The sequence below is a fragment of the Bos mutus genome, chromosome 7 (assembly GCF_027580195.1).
Source record: "Bos mutus isolate GX-2022 chromosome 7, NWIPB_WYAK_1.1, whole genome shotgun sequence".
Classification (NCBI taxonomy): domain Eukaryota; kingdom Metazoa; phylum Chordata; class Mammalia; order Artiodactyla; family Bovidae; genus Bos; species Bos mutus.
In genome coordinates this window covers 99,163,607-99,186,470 of record NC_091623.1, presented here as the reverse complement: position 1 = coordinate 99,186,470, position 22,864 = coordinate 99,163,607, and positions in this window count along the sequence as shown.

Below are 22,864 nucleotides of genomic sequence, written 5' to 3'. Positions count from 1 at the left end.
TCTCACATCCATATATGACTATTGGAAAAACCATAGCTTTGACTATATGGGCCTTTGTTGGCAAAGTAATGTCTATGCTTTTTAATATGCTGTCTACGTTGGTCATAGCTTTTCTTCCAAGTAGTAAGTGTCTTTTAATTTCATGGCTGCAGTCACTGTCCTCAGTGATGTTGGAGCCCAAGAAAATTAAGACTGTCACTGTTTCCACTGTTTCCAGTTTCCCGTCTATTTGCCATAAAGTGATGGGACCAGATGCCATGATCTTTGTTTTTTGAATGTTGAGTTTTGAGCCAGCTTTTTCACTCTCCTCTTTCACCTTCATCAAGAGGCTCTTTAGTTCCTCTTCGCTTTCTGCCATAAGGGTGGTATCATCTGCATATCTGAGGTTATTGATATTTCTCCCAGAAATCTTTGATTCCAGATTGTGCTTCATCTGAGGTCCTGGTGGCTCAGATGGTAAAGAGTCTGCCTGCAGTGCAGGAGACCCAGGTTCAACCCCTGGGTCGGGAAGATCCCCTGGAGAAGTAAATGGCAATCCACTCCAGTATTCTTGTCTGGAGAATCCCACAGATGGAGGAGTGTGGCAGTCTACAGTCCATGGGGTCGCAAAGAGTCGAACATGACTGACTGACTTCATCTGCTTTCTATAGGAGCCCCAAGTAATTTTGGCAGTGGGGAACAAGTTGATTGACTCTGTAGTAGATATTACTCTTCTTTGTAAACTAAATGCTCAAATAACATTTAGATTCCCTGATGGCTCAGATGGTAAAGTGTCTGCCTGCACTGTGGGAGACCTGGGTTCAATTCCTGGGTCAGGAAGATCCCCTGGAGGAGGAAATGGCAACCCACTCCAGTATTCTTGCTTGGAAAATCCCATGGATGGAGGAGCCTGGTAGGCTAGAGTCCATGGTGTCACAAAGAGTTGGACACAACTGAGTGACTTCTTTTTCTTTCTTTGTGCTTCATCCAGCCCAGCATTTTGCATGATGTACTCTTCATATAAATCAAATAAGCAATGGTGAATGGAATTGTTTCCTTAATTTCTCTTTCTGTTTTCTCGAATGCAAGGGATTTCTCTGTGTTAATTTTATATCCTGTAACTTTACTATGTTCATTGATTAGCTCTAATATTTTTCTAGTGGTGTCTTTAGGGTTTCATATGTAGAGGATCATGTCATCGGCAAACAGTGAGAGTTTTACTTCTTCTTTTCCAGTCTGGATTCCACTTATTTCTTTTTCTTCTCTGATTACTGTGGCTAAAACTTCCAAAACTATGTTGAATAGTAGTGGTGAGAGTGGGCACCCTTGTCTTGTTCCTAACTTTAGGGGAAATGCTTTCGATTTTTCACCATTGAAGATAATGTTTGTTATGGGTTTATCATATATGGCTTTCATTATGTTGAGATATGTTGAACAAGTGGAATCAAAATGTCATAATTTTTTAGTTAGGAAAAAAATCACGAGTTTTATAAAATATATATTGTACATATATATGTATATAAAGCTTTTCTACTACGCTTGATAAAGACGAGAAAAAACATCAAGAAAAATGAAGAGATGGGGAAACTGGAGAACATAAACTAAATGAAATGGGAGCACTGAGTATGAAAGAGAAAAAGTGAAACAAGCTAGGTAAAAGCAAAAGATTATCATATATTTCAGTTGTTTTTAAACATGACTGCTAAAAAAAATATGACTGCTCATTAGGAACATATCTGGAGCTGTGAAGAAAAAAAGCAATACTTGCGCATTTGTATTATTCAAAAAATTTCAAGATAATTCTGATATGCATGTGGATTTTAAAAAGTGATTACAAGTTTTTCTATTAGATCTTAGTTTTGGTGATATCAAGTTCAAGTTCAGTCGCTCAGTTGTGTCCAACTCTTTGCGACCCCACGAATTGCAGCACGCCAGGCCTCCCTGTCCATCACCAACTCCCGGAGTTCACTCAGACTCACATCCATCGAGTCAGTGATGCCATCCAGCCATCTCATCCTCTGTCGTCCCCTTCTCCTCCTGCCTCCAATCCCTCCCAGCATCAGAGTCTTTTCCAATGACTCAACTCTTCACATGAGGTGGCCAAAATACTGGAGTTTCAGCTTTAGCATCATTCCTTCCAAAGAAATCCCAGGACTGATCTCCTTCAGAATGGACTGGTTGGATCTCCTTGCAGTCCAAGGGACTCTCAAAAGTCTTCTCCAACACCACAGTTCAAAAGCATCAATTCTTTGGCACTCAGCCTTCTTTACAGTCCAAATCTCACATCCATACATGACCACAGGAAAAACCATAGCCTTGACTAGACAGACCTTTGTTGGCAAAGTAATGTCTCTGCTTTTAAATATGCTATCTAGGTTGGTCATAACTTTCCTTCCAAGGAGTAAGCGTCTTTTAATTTCATGGCTGCAGTCACCATCTGCAGTGATTTTGGTTTGGTGATATAGAGTTCTATTATTTTTCTGTTGACCAGTCATGATACAATGGTATTGAGTAATAGTTACATAATCACAGTAGTAAAAGATGTGTATCACTTTCCACATTCAGTAGTCAGACAAAAAATAAAAGATAATTACAATTGCAAGTCATAATGAGAACATGATTAACTTAACAATATAAAATAATTGATATAATTTGGTTGGGGAGGGAGGGTCACGAAGAGTGATGTGATATGTTAAAGTGCATATATGCACATGTTTCATACACCCAGCTAGTCTGTGTCTTTTGGTTGTTGTGTTTAATCTGTTTACGTTTAAAGTAATTATTCAAGCTGGTTTTAGAAAAGGCAGAGGAACCAGAGATCAAATTGCCAACATCCACTGGATCATCAAAAAAGCAAGATAGTTCCAGAAAAATATCTATTTCTGCTTTATTGACTATGCCAAAGCCTTTGACTGTGTGGATCACAACAAACTGTGGAATATTCTGAAAGAGATGGGAATACCAGACCACTTGGCCTGCCTCTTGAGAAATCTGTGTGCAGGAAGCAACAGTTAGAACTGGACATGAAACAACAGACTGGTTCCAGATAAAGAAAGGATTACGTCAAGGCTGTTTATTGTCACCCTGCTTATTTAACTTATATGCAGAGTACATCATGGGAAAAGCTGGGCTGGATGAAGCACAAACTGGAGTCCAGATTGCTTGGAGAAATATCAATAACCTCAGATATGCAGATGACACCACCCTTATGGCAGAAAGTGAGGAAGAACTAAAGAGCCTCTTGATGAAAGTGAAAGAAGAAAGTGAAAAGTTGGCTTAAAGCTCAACATTCAGAAAACGAAGATCATGGCATCTGGTCCCATCACTTCATGACAAATAGATGGGGAAACAGTGGAAACAGTGATAGACTTTATTTTGGGGGGCTCCAAAATCACTGTAGAAGGTGACTGCAGCCATGAAATTAAAAGACACTTACTCCTTGGAAGGAAAGTTTTGACCAATCTAGACAGCATATTGAAAAGCAGAGACATTACTTTGCCAACAAAGGTCTGTCTAGTCAAGGCTATGGTTTTTCCAGTGGTCATGTATGGATGTGAGAGTTGGACTATAAAGAAAGCTGAGGGCCGAAGAATTGATGCTTTTGAACTGTGGTGTTGGAGAAGACTCTTGAGAGTCCCTTGGACTGCAAGGAGATCCAACCAGTCCATCCTAAAGGAGATCAGTCCTGGGTGTTCTTTGGAAGGACTGATGGTGAAACTGAAACTCCAGTACTTTGGCCACCTGATGCAAAGAACTGACTCATTGGAATAGACCTTGATGCTGGGAAAGACTGAAGGTGGGAGGAGAATGGGATGACAGAGCATGAGATGGTTGGATGGCATCACCAATGCAATGGACATGAGTTTGGGTAAATTCCGGGAGTTGGTGATGGACAGCGAGGCCTGGTGTGCTGCAGTACATAGGGTCACAAAGAGTCAGACTCGACTGAATGACTGAACTGAACTGATGATCCTAGCATAATTTTCTTAATTGTTTTGGGTTTATTTTCTGTAAGTAAATAAACTTACAGAAAATAAACTTTAAACTTTATTTTTCCTTCTCTTGTGTTTCCTGCCTAGAGAAGTTCCTTTAGCATTTGTTGTAAAGCTGGTTTGGTAGAGCTGAATTCTCTTAATTTTTGCTTGTCTGGAAAACTTGATTTCTCCATCAAATCTGAAGGAGAGTCTTGCCAGCTAGAGTATTCTTGGTTGTAGGTTCTTCCTTTTTATCACTTTAAATATATCATACCATTCTCTTCTGGCTGGTAGAATTTCCATTGAGAAATCAGCTGATAGCCTGATGGGAGTTACCTGGTGTGTTATTTGTCATTTTTCCCTTGTTACTTTTACTATTTTATCTCTGTCTTTAATTTTTCTGTTTGGTGGGTGTCTTGGTGCATTTCTCCTTGGGTGTATTCTTCCTGGGACTCTCTGCTTCCTGGACTTGGTTGACTATTTCCTTTCCCATGTTCAGGAAGTTTTCAGCTAATAACTCTTCAAATATTTCCTCAGGTCCTTTCTCTCTCTCTCCTCCTTCTGGGACCCCTATAATGTGAATAGATCCCAGATGTCTCTTAGGCTGTATTCATTTCTTTTCACTCTTTTTTCTGTATTCTGTTCTGTGGCAGTGATTTTCACCATTCTGTCCTCCAGGTCATTTATCCATTCCTCTGCCTGTTATTCAGCTATTGATTCCTTCTAGTAGTAGTATTCATCTCTGTCTGTTTGTTCTTTAGTTCTTGTAGGTCTTTGGTAAACATTTCTTGCATCTTCTCAGTCTTTGCCTCCATTCTTTTCCTGAGATCCTGGATCATCTTCACTATCATTATTATGAATTCTTTTTCTGGAAAGTTGCCTATCTCCACTTCATTTAATTGCTTTTCTGGGATTTTATCTTGTCCCTTCATCTGTGACGTAACTTGCTGCTTTTTCCTCGTGGTTAACTTACTGGATGCTTGGGGCTAGTGCACTGGGATGACCCAGAGGGATGGTATGGGGAGGGAGGAGGGAGGAGGGTTCAGGATGGGGAACACATGTATACCTGTGGTGGATTCATATTTGGCAAAACTAATACAATTATGTAAAGTTTAAAAATAAAATAAAATTTGAAAAAAAAAAGGTTTTTGTTTTAGCAGTGGTATGACTGTGCTTCTTGCTTCTTCTGTCTGCCCTCTGATGAATGAGGCTAAGAGCTTGTGTAAGCTTCCTGATGGGAGGAACTGGCAATGGGAAAAACTGGGTCTTGCTCTGGTGCTCAGGGCCTTGCTCAGTAAAGCTTTAATACAATTATCTGCTGATGGGTGGGTTTGCACTTCCTCCCTGTTGCTTGGCCTTAGGCTACCCAGCCTTGGGGTCTACAGGCTCTATGGTAAGGTTGATGGAGAACTCCAAGGGGGTTTACACCAAGGGGGACCTTTCAGTGCCCCTGTCCCTATGGTGAGCCCCTGCCAACCTGTGCCTCCACAGAAGGTCCTCCAAAATTAGCAGGTAATTTTGGTTCTGTCTCCTGTGGAGTCACTGCTCCTCTCCTCTGAGTCTCAGTTCAGTTCAGTTCAGTTGCTCAGTCATGTCCGACTCTTTGCGACCCCATGAATTGCAGCATGCCAGGCCTCCATGTCCATCACCAACTCCCGGAGTTCACTCAAACTCATGTTCATCAAGTCGGTGATGCCATCCAGCCATCGCATCCTCTGTCATCCCCTTCTCCTCCTGCCCCCAATCCCTCCCAGCATCAGAGTCTTTTCCAATGAATCAACTCTTCGCATGAGGTGGCCAAAGTACTGGAGTTTCAGCTTTAGCATCAGTCCTTCCAAAGAAATCCCAGGGCTGATCTCCTTTAGGATGGACTGGTTGGATCTCCTTGCAGTCCAAGGGACTCTCAAGAGTCTTCTCCAACACCACAGTTCAAAAGCATCACTTCTTCGGCACTCAGCTTTCTTCACAGTCCAACTCACATCCATACATGACTAGTGGAAAAACCATAGCCTTGACTAGATGGACCTTTGTTGACAAAGTAATGTCTCTGCTTTTGAATATGCTATCTAGGTTGGTCATAACTTTCCTTCCAAGGAGTAAGCATATCTCTGAGTCTAGGTACATGCAAAATTTTGTTTATGCCCTCCAAGACTGTAGTCTCTGTTTCCCACAGTCATCTGTAAGGCCTATAATCAAATCCTGCTGGCCCTCAAGGCCAGATTCCATGAGGATTACCAGTCCCTTGTCAGATCCCTAAGCTGGGAAGGCTCATTGGGGTTCAGAATCTTCACAATAGTGCAAGAATTTCTTTGGTATTATTGTTCTCCAGTCTGTGGATCACCCCTCCAGTGGGTGTGGAATTTGATTTTATTGTGATTGTGCCCCTCTTACCATCTCGCTGTGGCTTTGTCTTAGTCTTTGGATCTGGGATATATTTTTTGGTGGGTTCAAGCATCCTCCTGTCGATGGCTGTTCAATAGCTAGTTGCAGTTTTGGTGTTCTTGCTGGAGGAGATGAGCACACGTCCTTCTAATCTGCCATCTTGGACCAGAAGCCCTTGACTTTTTTGAAAAAATCTGTTTACTAGCTTATTTGAGTGATTACTTTCCAATTTTGATTTTTCTATAGATTCTTCTTTTCTATTTAGAGAAGACCTTTTGATATTTATTTTATTAATAGAATTGACATAGTATTGTATTCTTTTAGGTTTTGCTTGTCTTGGAAATTCTTTATTTCTCCATCTTTTCTGAATGATAATCTTGCTGGGTAGAGTATCCTAGGTTGCAGATTTTTCTCTTTTAGTACCTTGACTATATCTCACCACTCCCTTCTGACCTTCATAATCTTATAGGGATTCCGTTGTAATTAACTTTGTTTTTCACTTTGTAGCCTTTAGAATCCTCTTTGTTTTTAACTTTTGCTATTTTTATTATAGGATGTCTTGTGTAGATCTGTTTGGGTTTATCTTGCTTGGGACTCTCTATGCTTCCTGTATATGGATATCTGTTTCCTTCTTTAGGTTTGGAAAGCTTGGGGCCATAATTTCTTCAAACACATTTTCAACCCCCTCTTCTCCTCCTAGAATCCCTATTCTGCATAGATTGGCACACTTTAAATTATCCCATAGGTCTCTTACATTGCTTTCATTTCTTTTTTTTATTTGACTTTATGTCTTCTGTTCTGATTGATAATTTCCATTATTCTGTCTTGTGTGTGTGTGTGTGTGCACGTGCGTGCTTCAGTCATGTCCGAATCTTTGGAACTTCATGGACTGTTGCCTGCCTAGGCTTCTCTGTTCATGGGACTCTCCAGGAAAGAATACTGGAGTGGTTGCCACGTTCTCCTTCAGAGGATCTTCCTGACCCAGGGATCAAACCTGCGCCTCCTGCATTGCAGGTGTATTCTTTACCCACTGAGCCACCTGGGAAGCCCATTCTATCTTGCAAATCACTTATTTATTCTTCTGCATTATTCAGTCTGCTGTTCTTTGCATTTAGCTCAGCTACTATCTCTGAGAATGAACACTGTAATTTTTCTTGGTTCCTTTTTATAGTAATCTGCATTTCTATCATTAATCCTTAATTCCTTCAGTATTTTCATTATCTCCTCTTTGACCTCAGTGTCTGTTAGGGAAGTTCTTTTAGGGAACTATATTCTTTTAGGGAAGTTCTCTTGATATTTTAATTGGGAGTGGTTCCTCTTCTTCATTTTACTTACATATCTCTTGCTGTATGAGTTTGAGAGGAACTATTATCTCCTGTGGTCTTGGAGGGCTATTCTTATTTAGGAGCATTTCTGTGTAGATTTAATATTTTTTAATGCAAGGACTCCTTTTAGTGTGGGTGCCTACCACCTCTTTCCTCTGTGTCTGCTGGCTGTTATCCCCTTGATAGGAGATGTGACTGGTGTGGTGCTGACAAGACCCTGCACAGGATATCTAGCAGGGCCTCCTCTTTGTTCTGTGGTTGTCACTGCCCTGTCAGGGGCTGGGTCTATTCCCTAGCTGTTGGAGTAGAGGCTCCCAGATCTGTTTCTGAGCTGCATTTCTTAGCTGTGGTGTGAGGTAGGTGGGATTGGAGTACTCCCACTGGGAAATGAGCCACTGAGTATTCCTCTGCCAGATCTGTTCACTTTTGAGCGTGCTCTGTGGTGAAACCTGTCATGCATGGTTCAGGCTCACAAAGTACTGTTGGCACTGCCATTGGCCCTTGCCTCAACCATGGGAGTGCCAGCATTTGGCCCTGGTGTCCCTAAGGCATTGTTTCACAAGGCCACCAGTGCAGATCCACTGAAGGCCGGTCCCAGGACTGTGGTAGTCATGCATGTGAACCCACTGTGGCCCACAGCTGCTAAAGCCAGCTCCGTACCAGCTACTGGAGCACCTGTTGTCCACTTGGATGTCTTGCAGGTGCTGCATTTACAGAGCCAGTGGTGGAGCTGTAAATCTGAGGCTTACATAGTCACAGAGAGACATTTTGGCCTTGCTTCCTAGATTGTGCAACCCCTTGGACTCAGCCATGGTTTTAGCCCTGCCTTTGTGCTTGGGCAACCAACCGGCATTTGCTCCCAGAACACACCAAGGTGACATCTGGGATGTGGGAGCCTGCTGAAGTGGGAGCGCTTAAGGCAGTGGCTGGGGCTTGCTGTCCCATGGAGGCAGGGCTGACATGTGGAGAAAGAAGCTGCTAAGGCAGCCCCACCTTGCTTTTTGCACGCCACTTTACAGTGGTGCTTTGCTTCTATGGCAGTCAGGTGCTGTTTCCACCCAGACTCCTGGTTGCAGACATACCACACTCCAGCCCCTTCAGGCTGTCTTCACACAGCCAACAGCAGTCCTCCCTGGGTCTGTCCTCTCAACCCCAATTTCAGCACCCAGACCCCACCTGTACCAGCAGATGCATGTCTCAGGCTCGGGTGTGCAGGGCAGTGGCATGACTGTGTATGTCTCTCTGTGTTCTACCTGTCATAAACTAGTTGTAGTGCTCTCTGAGCTTCTGAAGCTCTCTTTCTGTCCTGGCTGATCTCCCTGCGGGTGAGGGGTCTTCCTGAGATGCAGGGAGCTTTCTTCTTTTTAAGCTTCCTCCCAGACGTTCAGGTCTTGTCCTGCTTCCTGTCTCTCTCTCTCTCTTTTTTTTTCATTCATCCTTCCTGGTTACATGGAGCTCTTCCTTGTCCTTTCAAGTGTTTGAGATCTGCTAGTGTTCAGTAGGTGTTCTGTAAGAATTGTTCCATTTGTAGATGTATTTTTTGATGTATTTGTGAGAGGAGGTGAGTTCCATGTCCTTCTAGTCCAGCATCCTGACTGGAGCTCTGTATTATCATCATTTGAAGTGGTGAGAAGTATGTAGCTGATTGAGCATTAGTAACTTGCCACTAAATCACATTATTGGTATGCGATGCATTGGCCATGAAGTGAAGAAGTGAAGTCACTCAGTCGTGTCTGACTTTTTGCGACCCTGTAGACTGTAGCCTACCAGGCTCCTCTGTCCATGGGATTTTCCAAGCAAGAGTACTAGAGTGGGTTGCCATTTCCTTCTCCAGGGGATCTTCCCTATCCAGGGTTTGAACCCAGGTCTCCCGCATTGTAGACAGACGCTTTACTGTCTGAGCCACTAAGGAAGTCCAGGTCTCATCAAAGTTGTTGATTTAAACAGCAGTGTTTTACTGCCACCTTATGGGCAAATAAGGTGCCACCAGAGCTTCTCCGGTGGCTCAGAGGTTAAAGCGTCTGCCTGCAATATGGGAGACCTGGGTTTGATCCCTACGTCCGGAAGATTCCCCTGGAGAAGGAAATGGCAACCCACTCCAGTATTCTTGCCTGGAGAATCCCATGGACGGAGGAGCCTGGTGAGCTGCAGACCATGGGGTCGCAAAGAGTTGGACACGTCTGAGCGACTTCACTTTATGGGCAAATAGAGTTTGTTAACAAAGTCCTCCAAGTTGGGTATACAGTGCCTTTAGCAGATGAAAAAAGTGTCTTATAAGTCATACTAAGATGTTTGTATTATAACTCACAAAAATAGTGCTTTTTAAAACAGGTCATGTTTAAATCATTATAAAATAGAGGCAGGACTATGGATAGGAGAACAGGATGGAGGCTGAGGTAATAGTTATAAGAATATAAAAGTAACTCATGAAACATTTTGAATACTTGGACTAAATATATGCATTTAGTTTATGGGTTTAATTTATACTTAAGATGAAATAAGGACTAAACAAATTATATATTGAAACTGAGTTCAAGTGAGAAAGGACTTGAGTAGTAACATTAACTTTCAGTGACTCGAAGCATATGGAATATCACTTTTAGAAAGAAAAAAATAGCACTTATATTAGATAGATTGATTTTAAAAATTCTGAGCCAGTGAAATTAAGATGTTAGTATATGATACCAAGAAAATGGATACAGTCTCATGGTATGAATATGTGAGCAATAATTATATTGGCAATGGAGATCATCAAACAGAGGAAGTGGGGATAGGTGAGAAGATAGCAAGGATGACCAACAATTAGAGGATAAAAAATAAGGGAACCATATAGAAGAAGGTCAAAATTCAAAACACTTTCCAGAGAGGGCAAGCAAAATAACACAGACAGTGGTTGTCAATGCAAGGAAGACCCTTTCATGTTGACAATAGTAGAGTATTTATGGAAATCATCATCTTTTAGGGCTTACCCTGAAAGGAAGGAAGTCTTATATTTAGATAAATACGCTGAGCTTCTTTAATTTTTTTTGAAAATGTCTACTATCAAATGACAGAAAAAAATACTATTATGGAAGTTTTTTTTGCTGTTGTATGTAGCAAATTTAAGTAAATGTATTATTTACTGGGGTGTGGGGGGAATTGTATTATTGCAGAGGACAAACTTATGCTTCAGGGTCCTTAGAAAAAGTAAAATAATGACATTGTATTCTAGGCTTTAGAAGGTTTCCGATTAAAACATGAAGATAAAAACAAACCTGACTTCTACTTTCAGATAATATAGAGTAAGAGAAACCAGTTATACTGTCTACCTGAAAAGACAAAAAATTAGACAAAATATATGAAACAACGACACTGTCTAGTCAGGCAAAGAAGAGTGCTGAAACTTGGGAGATAGGAAACAAATACGGCAAGCCCTGTGGTTGGCCTTGGTTTCTGCCCTGTGAGAGATCTTAGGGAGAGGAAAGAGGGACTCTGATAGGGCAGGTGGGTTACCTGAATTGGGAAGATAGAGCAGAGAGGAGAGAGACCAGATTGGCTGTAGCTTGTGGGACCACAGCCCTGGAGAGTCGGACAGAAAGCACATCAGATTACTGATGTGTGCTTGTGTGTGAGGAAACTACCCAGGGCTAAGAAATAACTGCCAGAGAGGATTAGTGATATCAGAGCCTGGTCTCATTCAGGGCTGGTAATGGTGCTTGTTCCTATTGGCCAGACCAGAAAGCCTTATAATCCACCGTGCCTCGAGTAGAGTCCTCCACAGTGTCTTGCCTCAGTAATGAGAAGTAATTAGCCCACTTAATGAATACTGCACTGACCCATCTAACTCTAAAAAGCAAAATTTCAGAGGATCTTAGTATTTCCAAGCAACTGAGCTATATCTCATACAAAGCTCAATAATAATTCTAAAAATACCAAAGTGTTCAGAACCAAGCAATGTAAAATTCATAATATCTAGTATCCTAAAATATTACCTATAACAAGAAGAGAAGTAGCCAACTCAAAATGGACACAGATAATAGAATTAGAAGATAAAGTCATAAAAACAGTTATTGTAACTGCACACCAGATATTTTAAAAGTTATAAACATGGAAGATATAAATCAAACTTGTAGAGATAAAAATTAAAATGAGATAAAAAAATTAAAATGAGATGAAAAAAATTAAAATGAGATGAAAAAGCTACTGAATGGCATTAATTGCAGATCAATGACTACAGAAGAAAAGATTTATGAACATGAAATCAAAGCAATAATGTTGGGAAATAATCCTACCTGGAGTTCTTGGTGTTCCTGTATAGCCCAGGAGTCAGAGCAGTGGACACTGATACTCTGTAAAGGTAGAGACTCTCCTATTTTTCCCAGAGCTGTTTGCTTTTCCTATTTTAAAGATGACAGGCCTAAGGTGATTGCTTCCTTTTTACTGGATCCACGTGTCCCCATCTAATCAGCATGGTAGTTAAGGTCAGAGAGCCAACAGAACATATAAATAATCTGATAATAATCTTATAGGATGTTCAGAATCAAAAGCGATACTGTTTCCCAGGCCAATAGGGAGCGAGCTGCTGAGGGAAAGAGAGTGTATATTAGTCTTTTTTTCTGTATTAAGTGTGTATGTGTGTCTGTGTGAAAGAGAGAGAGGCAGATAGAGAGAGAAAAAGGATTGAACCCAAAGAACAATGTCCCCATATGTTTCAGAGGTTAAAATGTGTCAAGAGAACTTAAGAAAAAGACCAATGATCTTTTTCTTAAGATCAAAGACCAATGAACTTAAGAAAAGACCAATGGATACTATTAATGTAGACCTCCTTCTATGAAGAAAAGAGAGGGGTGGTGAAATTGTAGGGCCCTGTCTACCTAAGCCAGACATGCATGAATGACTCTGCTTCAAGGCTGAGTCTGAAAGTGAGATTGTTTAATATGGAAAGGAGGTAACAGGAATGGCCATGACGAGCACAACACCCCATATTTCCTATTAATTTTTTTTAATGCCAAAGGAATATGGAAGAAATTTCTGTTGTGTTCTTGGGAAACAACCAGGAGCCTTCACATAGATTACTCCATGGTTTACAGTATCAGAGATCTGATTAAGCTCTGTTTGTTATTGACCTTTGGCTCAAATGTTCATTGTGTTCTACTTCTGAGACTTGAGACACAGATCTGGCCCCCAAGTTAAGTGAGACTTTCAGTAATGTTTGTTTATTAGGGCGAATATGAAAGGCAATGAATCAATGAGGGGAGAATTCTAAAGAAGGACTCTAACTACCTGATATAAGCTCAGTGGGGCAGTTTTCTGTCACTAAGAACACATGCAAGGAGGGGTGAGGTGGAGGAGAAGGATTTTCTCAATGGAAAGAAAATGAAAGTTCTTCTTTTCACTTCCAAGTCCACTCAGCTCACATTGTCCATCATGTAGAAATCTAATTTTCCCCTGAGATTTCCTAAAGAAAGAATCAGAATAAGTATTTTATTAATATAATTTTCAGAACTACAAAAATACTTGTAAAATTATATGTCACCCTTATTTTATATGTGAGGAAACTAAAAGCATAAAGGATATTGACTATAGACAAAATCCAGGTTATTGGATTCCCTACTCTGTTATCTTCCCATCATGCTAGATGCCACTGAAGATATTATGCCCTATACTATAATCTCTCTGAAAATAAGTTATTTAATCAGGCCTGAGCTTGTAATATATGAGGCATATCAGTCTTCAACTTATTCTATCAATACTCTTACACTTTGGCTGAATTCCTCATGGCCTAGAGTTTACATATTCCTGCCGTTGCCCTTTGTGAAAATTGCAAAATTATTATTGAATAGAGGCCTCCAGTCTCATGCCATGGGAAGAGTTTTTCTCCATGAAAACTGGACTGTCTTATACAGAGATCAATTCTGAAGCCCCACGTTTTATGAGAACTCAGAGTCTAATCACTGATAATCATGTCCCATAAATCCAAAGACTAAACACTGACTCTTTACCAAAGGACCCAAACTTTATGGTCACCTTATCCTAGCTCAGAATTTCAGACACATGAGGTTGAAGATATCTGAAAGAAGGAAACTACAACTTATCTTAAAACCAAAGAATTTCAAGGACTCAAAGGGATATTTGAAGCTTCAAGTGAGAATAAATCTATCAGTTGGTTTATGGGAATGTGAGGGCTGAGAGAAGAGCCCAGCAAACACTCCTGAGTACAGTGAGTCTGCTTTCTACTCAAGTGTGCTTTGTGTTACCACGTGTTCTCCTGAATAGGGGCTGATTATTATCTGAGCATACTGGAGCAAATTCCTGGCTTCATAGCTGTTGTACTTTGTAGAAGAGGTTGATAGTAATTGCCTTGGACTAAGCTTTTTTGTTGTTCTTTTCTCCCAGTAGTACTCACATACTCTCAACACACAAGATGCATGGGTTGTCATAGGTTATCAAATTGTTGCCACAGATAGGTTGATATAAACCAGGGCAGGGATTCACTGTTCCCTGGAACCAACTGAAGTCTACTTTCTTATATGGACATTTCACCTGAAATTGAGTTGAAAAGAATGATACAATTAGAATCACACTCATAGAGACCTCTGGACTTTACTAGGAAAATTCAAACGTGGGATCATAACCCAGTCTGACAGCAGCTCTCCAGCTCCACTTTCGCAAAGCATGTGGACAAACCAGGTATGTCCTTTCAGCTAACAATGCAATGCCCTCCTTGTCAGGATCTCCTGAAAGGAACAGAGAAAGGACGCCTGCTGTGTTCTACTGGGAAACGAAAGTGTGTGTAAACAGGACAGATTTGGGAAATTTAGCTTCTCAGTTCAGTTCAGTTGCTCAGGCATGTCCGACTCTTTGCAACCCAATGGACTGCAGCATGCCAGGCTTCCCTGTCCATTACCAACTTCTGCAGCTTGCTCAAACTCATGTCCTTCGAATTGGTGATGCCACCCAACCATCTCATCCTGTCATCCCTTCTCCTTTTGCCTTCAATCTTGCCTAGTATCAGGGTCTTTTCTAATGAGTCAGTTCTTCATATCAGGTGCCCAAAGTATTGGAGTTTCAGCTTTAGCATCAGTCCTTCCAATGAATATTCAGGACTGATTTCCTTTAGGATGGACTGGTTTGATCTCCTTGCAGTCCAAGGGACTCTCAAGAGTCTTCTCCAACACCACAGTTCAAAAGCATCAGTTCTTTGGTACTCAGCTTTCTTTATGGTGCAGCTCTCACATCCATACATGACTACTAGAAAAACCATAGCCTTGACAAGACAGACCTTTGTTGACAAAGTAATGTCTCTGCTTTTTAATATGCTATCTAGGTTGGTCATAACTTTCCTTCCAAGAAGCAAGTGTCTTTTAATTTCATGACTGCAGTCACCATCTGCAGTGATTTTGGAGCCCCCCAAAATAAAGTCTGTCACTGTTTCCACTGTTTTCCCATCTATTTGCCATGAAGTGATGGGACCAGATGCCATGATCTTAGTTTTCTGAATGTTGAGTTTAAAGCCAACTTTTTCACTCTTCTCTTTCACTTTCATCAAGAGGCTTTTTAGTTCTTCTTTGCTTTCTGTCATAAGTGTGGTGTCATCTGCATATCTGAGGTTATTGATATTTCTCCCAGAAATCTTGATTCCAGCTTGTGTTTCTTCCAGCCCAGCATTTCTCATGATGTACTCTGCATACAAGTTAAGTAAGCAGGGTGACAATATACAGCCTTGACGTACTCTTTTTCCAATTTGGAACCAGTCTGTTGTTCCATGTCTGGTTCTAACTGTTGCTTCTTGACCTGCATACAGAATCCTGTCATTAAGCTCTTTTAATTGCATTTCGCTGCACATAAAGAATTTCTTCTTATTATGGGCTGAAAGACCCTATGTGATCTGTCACCTCCTGACTTTTCCAACCTTGCTTTATACCACCTTGCTCTTTGCTATTCCCCTGTTTTTTTGCTTCAAATGCTCCACAGCCCCTCCATCTCAGAGTCTTGTGGTTTGTCACAACCACCCCATCAAATGTATTCTCTTTTTCCTTGAACCTAAACTGATTCTAGGGCTTCCCAGGTGGCTCATTGGTAAGGAATTTGCCCACAAATTCAGGAGATGCAGGTTAGATCCCTGGGTTGGGAAGATCCCTCGGAGAAGGAAATGGCAACCCACTCCAGTATTCTTACCTGGGGAAATCCCATCAACAAAGGAGCCTGGTAGGCTACAGTCCATGGGGTTGCAAAGAGTCAGACACAACCAAACAAGAACATGAGTTATTCTACCTTCAGAGCTCAGGTTATGACCTACTTTCTCAGAGATATTTCTCAAAATACAATTCCAACTTTCCATTCTCTTTAATACCTCTAATCAGTGTACAATAAAGCATTTGTATAATTATTTGACTAACTGCACACCGCAAAGAACTGTAAGTCCATAACAGTTAAGTCTGTGTCTGATTAGACTAACCTTTATGTGAGCAGCACATATATTGGCACTTAATCATTGCCCTTAAATATGTGCAAAGTGAATAAGATATAAAATAGTTCAAACAGAATGAATATAATCAAATAATAGCAAGAGTAGCTAGTACCATCTGTAAATACAGCTTTTTTTTTCCTCTTTACAGTAGGATGTATATATTCCTCCTGTTTTAAAGAGAATATGAGCCTGTTCATGGAGAGCGGACTGTGCATTCATCTGTTGTGCGATGTAGCCGCTCCTTCACTCTGTTCCAACCTCACAAGTCTCCAATGACTCAAGTAGGTAAATGCTCCTCACTGCTTTCTGCCTGGGTGACTCCTTTTCTCCGTCACATCTGATATCCCCATGCCCAAGAAGCCTTCACTGATCACATTGTGGACTGTAGTATCTCTACTTTCAGTAGATATTCTCTGTTGTACCATCCTATTTTATTTACAAAATTTACTACAAATAACAGTCCCTCTCTTTCTGTTTTCTAGCTATTTGTAAACTTCATGAGGGAAGGGAATATGTCTTTTTTTCCCTCAGTATTGTATCCTAGGGCACAGCACAGATGATAAATATTTCTTAAAGAAACTAAGAAAGAATGAGTAAGTTTATTTTTGTTTGTAAATTGATGGACAAGTGAAGGACTATTCTTACTGGCAACCTTCAGAAGAGGAAAACTCTAAGACTGAACTCTGTGAGACTAAAGTGTAATCCTGGACTGATTCTACAGATTCTTTGGCTGGAGTTATAGCCCCTGACAGGTTCAGCACTCTGGGTCCCCTGAAGGCTAATGAATGAATGTGAATGAATGTGAAGTCGCTCAGTCATGTCCAACTCTTTGCGACCCCATGGACTGTAGCCTACCAGGGTCCTCTATCCATGGGATTTTCCAGGCAATAGTACTGGAGTGGATTGCCATTTCCTTCTCTAAGGGATCTTTCCAACCCAGGGATCGAACCTGGGTCTCCTGCATTGTAGACAAACACTTTACCGTCTGAGCCACCAGGGAAGTCCCCCCTGAAGGCTAAGCTGCCCTCAAAGCATCTTTGGCACCAGTCAACTCATGAATCGGAGAAGGCAATGGCACCCCACTCCAGTACTCTTGCCTGGAAAATCCTATGGACAGAGGAGCCTGGTGGGCTGCAGTCCATGGGGTCACGAAGAGTTGGACACGACTGAACGACTTCACTTTCACACATTGGAGAAGGAAATGGCAACCCACTCCAGTGTTCTTGCCTGGAGAATCCCAGGGACAGGGGAACCTGGTGGGCTGCCGTCTGTGGGGTTGCACAGAGTCGGACATGACTGAAGTGACTTAGCAGCAGCAGCAGCAGCAACTCATGAATGCATTTTTTTTAAGAAGTAAAATTTAAAATTTACTAGTGAGGCTAAAGCTTCAAGTGAAAAAGCTTGTAAAATGAAGGAGTACAGGAACACTAATCCACACCAAAAAAACAAAACAATCTTTCATTTCTCCATTTCCCCCATTTATTAAACATTTATTTTACCTCACAGTATATTCAGTACTCAGAAGCATAGCTGAAAATGAAAAAGGTACCTCCATTACTTTGCCCTCATACAAGTTGGAAACAGAATCTGAGGCTCTGTTCAGAGATAGGCTGTTCCTTCACATATCCTCAGTCTATATCTCAGAGTTGGCGTTTGCCATTCACACTCCTCTAGGCATTCTCTGCAACTTATAGGGCAGTTAGGAGCATACTCTTAATCAAACTGCAATCCCCTCCAGAGAAGAAACCAAGCAGTGCTCAAATCTGTGGGCATGTAAGAACCTGCCATGCCCCCTGGCAACTGCCAGTGTCCACAAGCATTTTCCAGGCACTGTGGAGGGTTCCGTGGTGTACCCGTGACCAAGTCTCAGCTTGGGTCCTGGTTGGGATTACTCTCCTATGGGCTCCTCTACCTACAGCATGCCTGCCCCTTTCATGTGTCTGAACCTTGAAGAACATCACTTGCCTCAGTAAAGTTCTAAGTAATTCCAAACAAAACTCAGATTAGAGTTTCGTTCCTAGGGAATTTGAAGGAAGATTACCTTAATATTTCCATGTGGTAGCCACCAGCGTGGAGGGCCTGAAACCATAACACATGAAAATAGTTACAGAATCTAGTGTCTCATAAGTCATATAGCCTTAATCTGTTGACAGAATGTAGTTCTAATGTAGTACCAAGAAAGCGTGCAACAATGAAAACATTGTTTCATTTATACATATATTCATTCATTTTCTTAAAATGTGGGATAACTCTTTTACTCCTGGTAGATAATCAGCAGAGGACTCTACAGATGCATCACTACCAGTTAGTGTACCAGCTAATTGCTTTGATTAACTAATTAGCGGGGCTTGAGAAGATTCAGAGCTGACAGCCAGTATATGAAAGAAATCAAGAAATGCTAGAAAAATTTTTATAATTATTTATGTTTAATTGATTGATTGCTTTACAATATTGGTTTGATTTCTGTCATACATCAACATGAATAAACCATAGGTATACATATGTCCCCTCTCTCTTGAATCTCCCTCCCATCTCCCACCCTTCCCCACCCCTCTAGATTATTACAGAGTCCCAGTTTGAGTTCCCCGAGTTGCACAGCAAATCTCCATTGGCTGTCTATTTACATATGGTAATGCATATACTCCCATGCTACTCTCTCCATTCACCTCACCCTCTCCTTATGCTCCCCTGCCCTTGTCCATAAGTCTGTTCTCTATGTCTGCATCTCCATTACTGCCCTGCAAATAGGCTCATCAGTACCATCTGTATAGATTCCATAATGTATTATGTGTTAATGTATGATATTTGCTTTTCTCTTTCTGACTTATTTCACTCTCTCTAATAGGCTCTGGGTTCATCACATCATTAGAACTGACTCAAATGCATTTCTTTTAATGACTGAGTAGTATTCTGTTGTGTGTGTGTGTGTGTGTGTACCACAGCTTCTTTATCCATTCGTCTGTCAAGGGACATGTAGAACATGGATTCCTTCCATGTTCTAGCTGTTGTAAATAATAGTGCTACAGTGAACATTGAGGTGCATTTGTCTTTTTCAATTTTTTTTTTTTTGTCTTTTTCAATTTTGGTTTCCTCAGGGTATATGCCTAGAAGTGTTGTTGCTGGGTTGTATGATGATTTTATGCCTAGTTTTTTTTTTTTTTTTTATAAAGAATCTCCATACTGTCTTCTATAGTGACTGTATCAATTCACATTCCCACCAGCAGTGCAAGAATGTTCCCTTTTTGCCACATCCTCTCCAGTACTTGTTCTTTGTGGATTTTTTGATGATGGCCATTCTGACCGATGTGAGGTGATATCTCACTGTAGTTTTGATTTGTATTTCTCTAATAATGAGTGATGTTGAGCATCTCATGTGTTTATTAGCCATCTCTGTGTCTTCTTTGGAGAAATGTCTGTTTAGGTTTTTTGCCACTTTTTGATTGGGTTGTTTGTTTTTCTGGCATTGTATGAACTGCTTGTATATTTTGGAAGTTATCCTTTGTCAGTTGTTTCATTTGCTATTATTTTCTCCCATTCTGAGAGCTATCTTTTCACCTTGCTTATAGTTTCCTTTGCTGTGCAAAAGCTTATAAGTTTAACTAGGTCCCACTTCTTTATCTTTGTTTTTATTTTCTTTGTTTTATTTCAGGAGGTGGGTCATAAAGAACCTTGCTATGATTTATATCATACAGTGTTCTGCCTATATTTTCCTCTAAGAGTTTTTTAGTTTCTGGTCTTATGTTTAGGTCTTTAATCCATTTCAAGTTTATCTTTGTGTATGGTATTAGGAAATTTCAAGAAATGCTGGAATTTTAAAGAGATCTTTTAACCCCTTCCCATTATCTTATGAATTGCCCAAGAATTCATGACAGATATGGGAAAAAACTAAGCTCTTCAATCCTTGAAGCCAGATTTCCCTACATGACTTCTCTAAAAAGGACACAAAAGATAATTACCCACTCAAATATATGGCAAAAATTTTTTTAAAGTTATGAATTTTTGTGGTGCACTGTGGTGCAGGCTTATTGCCAGTCACTTTCATGTGTTACTTCACCCAGTCACACACACACATCATCCCCGTGAGTTAGGTCTCATAATTTGCATTAACAGGTGGAAAAGTTAAGGCCCCTGCCCTTTGACCCAGGGCCTTTTTTTTTTTTAATCACACTTCATTGTATCTTTCTCCATAGATACAGATACATAAACATAGTAAAATGAAACACTTAAATAAAAATGTAAGTAAGAATTTCAAAGCATTCTCTTTCAGATTATAATGTCAGAACCCAGCAATCAACCTTATTACATCCCTGCCCAAAACAGCTGCCTTACTCACTAGAAGGTAACGCCAAATATATTGGGATAAAGAACAGTTGTGAGCAGAGTACTTCAAAGGGTATGGCCATTTGCCCTCCTGGCATGTCCTCAAAGTGATGCTCTGAGATGTTGTTTCACGATGGTGTTACCTTTTGATGCAGTCACCAAAGAAGGGGTTACCAGGATATTGAGACCACTTTTGAAGTGAATATTCATCTCCAGTCTACCCATTGCATGCTAATTCCCCAAGGACAAATGCTCAGGAAAAGTTAAACTTTGACTAGTCATAAATAAATATAGAGCTCTCAGTGACAGATCTGTGACTACTTAGAAGTAAATGAGAGGATACTGTTTGGGAATAATTGTATTATTTTAGTATGGAGATATTTTAAGTGTATTGAACAGGCATCTTACCTGATGATTCTCTCTCTCTCTCTCTTTTTTTTTTGTTGTTGTTTGAGAGGATACAAAGAAAATGATGAGGCTGCTAGAGCCTTCTAGAAAAAAGAGCTTCTTAATAGAGGAAGCAGATCTGTACGCAGTCATAAAGCTGAGATTGTCTCTTGGGATTAAGACAGAGATTTGTAATACAGCAAATCCAGGCCTACTTGGCTGTGCTGAGAATCTTCTGGCTTGGAAAGCTAAACTCTCTTGGAGCATTCTGAGAGAGTGCATAGGGAGAAAAAAAGAATTATTCCCATAGGAATAAAAGCTATTTTCCTCCATACACAGAAAGGGAGAATGCAGTGAGCAAATCCTCCCTTGGGGTTGCCTGTCTTGAAGCAGCCTTTCCAACCCTAGAGAATGGTGTGTGGCGGTTCCAGGGTTGACTAAGGACCACACTGAACTCTCCCCATCTTCCTAATTCTGCAAAAGTGAGCTAGTCCTCCCTACTGTCCCAGAGGCCTTAATCTCTGCTTTGTAGCATATGCTGATTATGTAATTTACATAAACTCTTTGCCTTTACGTTATGGTATGATATTTGTTATCAAATATCCTGAAATGTCTCTGAAATACTCTACTCTCAAGGATGGCTGAAGGCTCTTGGCACTGTGTCCAGAGCTGTCTACTTGGCCTGCTTCTGAGTCAGTCTGTGACTCCATGTTTTGCCTAAGTGGACCCCCATCTCTTCCTGACGTCTTCCCTGGCTTCCTTCAGGAGAGGAGCTTCAACAGTGGAAGACCCAGGTGCACTAGAACACAACGCCCACTCTCCCTACAGCGTGTACCCAGGTTGACATACCTCAGAAAGGAAGAGACATGTAATGTGCTCCTTTGTGGCTGATGCCGCTCCTTTAAGGAACATATGTTAGAGCCTCGAGAGGGGGATAGCATAGCTATGTAGGAGAGAGAAGGCACTGATGCCTTTTGTGCTGGGCTGAGCAGGCCCTGGGAGGCCAAACACTTAGTGTGAGTTAAAGGCAAACTCAGCAGGAGTTTGGGAAGGTACTGGGAAGGGAGCACTGAGATGTCTATCAGACTTGGCCAAGTGGGAGTCGGGGTTGGGAGGGAGGAGGTGAGAACAGATCACTGACCAGGGTAGCCCTGGGCGGGCAATCCAAAGAGGCAGGAACAGAAGGAACATACCACAGAAAGAAGGAGCATAGCAGAAAAAATATAGGATGTTCCACAGCAATAATTAGCACCTTTGGCCCGAATGAAAAAATGTAGCAACAGCTGAGAAAGAGAGGAGGCTGCAGTGACAGATTAGGTCTGTGGATGCCATTTGCAGTGGGTCCAGCATGTCCTGCAACATTCCAGACCTTTGCAGCTTTGTAACAGGGAAGATACCTTGTCATGGTGGGTTTCCTCCTGCTTTCTGAACTTCTTGCCTTTATGTAATGTTTTGTAAAAAAAAAACAATTCTTCTTATATCAAGGAAATACAAGTTTACTCTAGAAAATTCAGAAAGCAAAAATATTGGAAAAGAAGTAAAAGACAAGAAACCTCAAAACCCATAAATAACTGTGAAACATACACTGCATTGAATTGTATCATTCCAGTTTTGTCAAAAAAAAATATGTATATATGCATACACAGAGATGCACATATATATACATATTCTTGTCATATTTAATCAGATTTTTGTAGTATACATTATTTTCTGCTTTTTTGACTTAGAAATGTCTTGATGTTCAAATACAGTCATATAGAACATGAATTTAGATGCCTTGTATTGTGTTCTGTCACATATATGGATTTTTATTATATTAAAATTTTTCTATAGTTGCTCAACTAGGTTGATTCCAATTTCATTATTATTAGCAATGCTGGAATGAACAAATTTTTACTTACCCAAGTTTATTTGTCTCATTATTTTAATAAAACTTGACAATAAACCTACTGAAAACTTCCAGAAAGGACTTGGGTCACCTAAAATATGAAAAAAGTGGTTTTCATCCAACCTGTAGGCTCTGTTCTTGTAAGTCTAATATGGAACAT